Source organism: Schistocerca americana, chromosome 2 (assembly GCF_021461395.2).
Source record: "Schistocerca americana isolate TAMUIC-IGC-003095 chromosome 2, iqSchAmer2.1, whole genome shotgun sequence".
In the NCBI taxonomy this organism is placed as follows: domain Eukaryota; kingdom Metazoa; phylum Arthropoda; class Insecta; order Orthoptera; family Acrididae; genus Schistocerca; species Schistocerca americana.
In genome coordinates, this window is record NC_060120.1 from 750,668,293 (window position 1) to 750,674,167 (window position 5,875).

Below are 5,875 nucleotides of genomic sequence, written 5' to 3' on the forward strand. Positions count from 1 at the left end.
GAGAGGTTATAGCACACTTAAAAAAACAATGGTGCTCACATAATACTAATTACAGAAAGGTAGCTAAAACCCAGAAGTGACAGCAGTGAAGTGTTTGGGGTAAATCAAAGTGTATATCAAAAGATAGGCTGAAGGGAAATTGACAATAGTGTGATAATCTCAGTACACAAGAAATTCAAATCTAATAAAAAAAAAACTAAACCTACGTGCAAAGTCATTTGGACAAGACACTGCTTCATGGGTGGGCTTAAACTTATAACTGGTTCATGTAGTGTCATCCAGACTCACTCACAAATATAACTGAAAACTTTGTAGAAACTTCAGTCTGCTAATATGTATATGTTCCCCAATTGTACGCTCATCATTGAAGGAGACTAATCATGCAACAGTTGATTGGGATAATTACAGTTTTGTAACTGGGGTGGGGGGGGGGCTATGACAAGACTTAATGAAGTACATAGTTGCAAGTAAAACAAGTAGGAAAAATTGACATGTTCAGTAAAGTAGATGGAAAGACAGTAGGGAATGTCATATTTCGAAGAACTTGAAACATTTATCACTGGGCATGAGCCTGTGAGAAACTGGCTCAAATCTACAAACACAGTTGACCAAGCATTGGGTACAAGTGTATTTAGTAGAAAAATTCACAATGGGAGGAATCTTCCATGATATACAGTCTCTGTAAAGAAACTTAAAAAGAAGCAGCAGATTCAGCATGATTGGTGGGAAACAAGGCATAGGACAACAGATAGATGGTAAAAGATATGCATTTAGCTGTTAAAGAGGAGGAGTGTGAAGATTTCAATGGCTACTGTAGCAGAGGCTTATTGAAGGATCTCTCACGAAGCCAAAGGGAATTCTGGTTCATTGTAAAGACTATCAGTGGCACCAAAGTAAGTGTCCAGATGCTCAGGATGACACAGGAATTAAAACTATGGGTAGTGAAGAAGAAGAAGAAGAACTGCTGAACTCGCTTTTCAGATGTTCCTCTACAAAGGATGATACAAGAAAACTGCCCCAGTTTAATTCCCATACAACTGCAAAGATAAGTGTCAGATATTATTGCCAGTGACACTGAAAAGTTGCTAAGATTGAACAAAGTTCTGTGGCCAAATGGATTCCATTGAATTCTTTGTGGAGTTTGCAAGTGAGTTGGCCCCTCTCTGAACCATTCTATAGCAGTGACTAATCACTGGAAGAAAGTACATAAAGCAATATGGCAAGAAATAATGCACTATAAATTGGTCTCAGTATTTCTTCTTTATTAGTGTATCCATTTTACATCAGGTTTCAACTGCAAGCTCTTCATCATGTCCTGTTCTGAGCGTCTTACTTCATTTATTGATATGAATATAATAGAGGGAAACATTCCACGTGGGAAAAATATATCTAAAAACAAAGATGATGTGACTTACCAAACGAAAGCGCTGGCACGTCGATAGACACACAAACATACACACAAAATTCTAACTTTCGCAACCAGCGGTTGCTTCGTCAGGAAAGAGGGAAGGAGAGGGAAAGACGAAAGAATGTGGGTTTTTGTTGTTCACTATTCCAGTTCTCTTTTTACCTCTTCCTCTCATTCCTCCACTTTTCCTTATTCAGTTCTTTGCTGCAGGTATTTACTGTATGGTACAGGTTCCAGTGAAAATGTTTTCCTCTTTCAGACCATTTCCAATAAATTACTTTCTTCCCCTTTTTTCCCCATTACTGAGTCATTCTTAAGTCTGTAAGACTTCCCCTTAGCTACATTTTGAAACATTCTATGTAACTCTTAAGTGTTCACAATTCACTGCAGTGTAACACTGCACTCGAGACATAACATTTAGCAAATCCTTTCCTCAGCTCCATTGGCATTCTTCTAGCCATTAGTAACTGTTTAAACTTTTCAAATACTCTCTTTCCCATTTATACCCTCCTCCTTATTTCTTGTGTACAGTTTCCATTCCATGTTGTTAGACTTTCCAGGTTTTATTTATTATAGTACTGATCCTTTCTCCTCCAATTATAATGCTTCTTGTGCACTCTGTGGCTTTACTTGTGTGTTGTTCTCTGTTTTATGTTCAACAGTTTCAGTGTCAGTGACAGTGGGCATCTCTGCCTTATGCCCTTCCAGTGCCCATCTCTTCTATCTCCACATTCCCTCCCTAACTGCCACTTTCTACTTTGCATTTAATACTCATGGGTGACTGGAATTTGATAGTAGGAAAAGGGAGAGAAGGAAATGTAGTAGGTGAATATGGATTGGGGGGAAGAAATGAAAGAGGAAGCTGCCTGGTAGAATTTTGCACAGAGCATAACTTAATCATAGCTAACACTTGGTTCAAGAATCATGAAAGAAGGTTGTATATCTAAAAACAAAGATGCTGTAACTTACCAAATGAAAGCGTTGGTATGTTGATAGAGACAATAACAAACACAAACACACTCACAAATTTCAAGCTTTCGCAACCCACAGTTGCTTCATCAGGAAAGAGGGAAGGAGAGGGAAAGACGAAAGGATGTGGGTTTTAAGGGAGAGGGTAAAGAGCCATTCCAATTCCGGGAGCGGAAAGACTTACCTTAGGGGGAAAAAGGAACAGGTATACACTCGTACACACACACATATCCATTCGCACATATACGGACACAATGTGTGCGTGCGAATGTATACCTGTTCCTTTTTTCCCCCTAAGGTAAGTCTTTCCGCTCCCGAGATTGGAATGGCTCCTTACCCTCTCCCTTAAAACCCACAATGTTTCTGTATATGTGCGGATGGATATGTGTGTGTGTGCGAGTGTTTATCTGTTCCTTTTTTTGCCCCTAAGGTAAGTCTTTCTGCTCCCGGGATTGGAATGACTCCTTACCCTCTCCCTTAAAACCTACATCCTTTCGTCTTTCCCTCTCCTTCCCTCTTTCCTGATGAATCAACCATGGGTTACAAAAGCTTGAAATTTGTGTGTGTGTGTGTGTGTGTGTGTGTGTGTGTGTGTGTGTGTTATTGTCTCTATCAACATACCAACGCTTTCGTTTGGTAAGTTACAGCATCTTTGTTTTTAGATATATTTTTCCCACGTGGAATGTTTCCTTCTATTATATTTATATCATAAAAGAAGGTTGTATACATGAAAGAAGCCTGGAGATACTGGAAGGTGTCAGATAGATTGTATAATGGTAAGACAGAGATTTAGGAACCAGGTTTTAAATTGTAAGACATTTCCAGGGGCAAATGAAGACTCTGACCACAATGTATTGGTTATGAACTGTAGATTAAAACTGAAGAAATCGCAAAAAAGTGGGAAATTGAGGAGATGGGACCTGGATAAACTGAAAGAACCAGAGATTGTAGAGAGCTTCAGGGAGAGTATTAGGGAACGATTGACCAGAATGGGGGAAAGAAATATAGTAGAAGAAGAATGGGTAGCTTTGAGGGGTGAAATAGTGAAGGTAGCAGAGGATCAAGTAGGTAAAAGATGAGGGTTAATAGAAATCTTTGGGTAACAGAAAAGATATTGAATTTAATTGATAAAAGGAGAGAATATAAAAATGCAGTAAATGAAGCAGGCAAAAAGGAATACAAACGTCTGAAAAATGAGATCAACAGGAAGTGCAAAATGGCTAAGCAGATACGGCTGGAGGACAAATGTAAGGATGTAGAGGCACATATCACTAGGGGTAAGATAGATACTGCCTACAGGAAAATTAAAGAGACCTTTGGAGAAAAGAGAACCACTTGCATGAATACCAAGAGCTCAGATGGAAACCCAGTTCTAAGCAAAGAAGGGAAAGCAGAAAGGTGGAAGGAGTATATAGAGGGTCTATAAAAGAGCGATGTTATTGAGGACAATATTATAGAAATGGAAGAGAATGTAGATGAAGATGAAATAGGAGATATGATACTGCGTGAAGAGTTTGACAGAGCACTGAAAGACCGAAGTTGAAACAAGGTCCCGGGAGTAGACAACATTCCATTAGAACTACTGACAGCCTTGGGAGAGCCAGTCTTTACAAAACTCTACCATCTGGTGAGTAAGATGTATGAGACAGGCGAAATACCCTCAGACTTCAAGAAGAATATAATAATTCCAATCCCAAAGAAAGCATGTGTTGACTGATGTGAAATTTACCGAACTATCAGTTTAATAAGCCACTGCTGCAAAATACTAACATGCATTCTTTACAGATGAATAGTAGAACTGATCGAAGCCGACCTCGGGGAAGATCAGTTTGGATTCGTAGAAATGTTGGAACACGTGAGGCAATACTGACCCTACAACTTGTCTTAGAAAATAGATTAAGGAAAGGCAAACCTAAGTTTCTAGCATTTGTAGACTTAGAGAAAGCATTTGACAATGTTGACTGGAATACTTTCTTTCAAATTCTGAAGGAGGCAGGGGTAAAATACAGGGAGTGAAAGGCTATTTACAATTTGTTCAGAAACCAGATGGCAATTATAAGTGTCGAGGGGCATGAAAGAGAAGCAGTGGTTGGGAAGGGAGTGAGACAGTGTTGTAGCCTCTCCCCGATGTTATTTAATCTGTCTGTTGAGCAAGCAGTAAAGGAAACAAAAGAAAAATTCGGAGTAGGAATTAAAATCCATGGAGAAGAAATAAAAACTTTGAGGTTCACCGATGACATTGTAATTCTTTCAGAGACAGCAAAGAGCTTGGAAGAGCAGTTGAATGGAATGGACAGGGCCTTGAAAGGAGGATATAATATGAACATCAACAAAAGTAAAATGAGAATAATGGAATGTAGTCTAATTAAATCGGGTGATGCTGCAGAATTAGATTAGGAAATGAGATGCTTAAAATAGTAAAGGAGATTTGCTATTTGGGGAGCAAAATAACTGATGATGGTCAAAGTAGAGAGGATATATAATGTATAGACTGGCAATGGCAAGGAAAGCATTTCTGAAGAAGAGAAATTTGTTAACATCGAGTATAGATTTAAGTGTCAGGAAGTTGTTTCTGAAAGTATTTGTATGGAGTGTAGCCATGTATCGATGTGAAACGTGGACATAAATAGTTTAGACAAGAAGAGAATAGAAGCTTTTGAAATGTGGTGCTACAGAAGAATGCTGAAGATTAGATGGGTAGATCACATAACTAATGAGGAGGTATTGAATAGAATTGGAGAGAAGAGAAATTTGTGGCACAACTTGACTAGAAGAAGGGACTGGTTGGTAGGGCATATTCTGAGGCATCAAGGGATCACCAATTTAGTATTGGAGGTCGAAAATTGTAGAGTGAGACCAAGAGACGAATACACTAAACAGATTTAGAAGGATGTAGGTTGCAGTAGGTACTGGGAGATGAAGAAGCTTGCACAGGATAGAGTAGCATGGAGAGCTCTGCATCAAACCAGTCTCTAACATCTTTTAAAATTCACTACAGTGCACTCCAGTTGACTCTATCAAATGATTTCTTCCACTCAATAAAGCAACTATACATCTTATTGTTCATTTTTATAATGCTTTCACCAGTGTTCCTCAGACATATCATAGTATCTCATGTTCTTTGACCCATTCTGAAACTGAACTGGTTGTCCACAGTATTTTCCTCAATTTTCTTTCGTTTCTCGTTAGTATGACCCTCATTACAGCCTTTGTAACATGACTGTTAAAACTAGTTGTCCTATATACTTTTCATTCTTTTGTGTTGCAGTTTTTAAGTAGTTGTACTAGAAGGGTCTTAAATAGATCTTGGGAGCCAACTTCCTGTGTCATAAATTCTGTTTGCTACCTCATAAGTCTGGCTATTGAATTTGGACGTAAGAATTTCATTGCTTCAGATGGTATTCTGTCACAGTCCAGTGCTTTCTTTTCCTATAGCTCCTGAATTGGTTTCTCCAATTCCCATTTTAATATCTTAGGACTTAGGTTTTCTTCATTCTC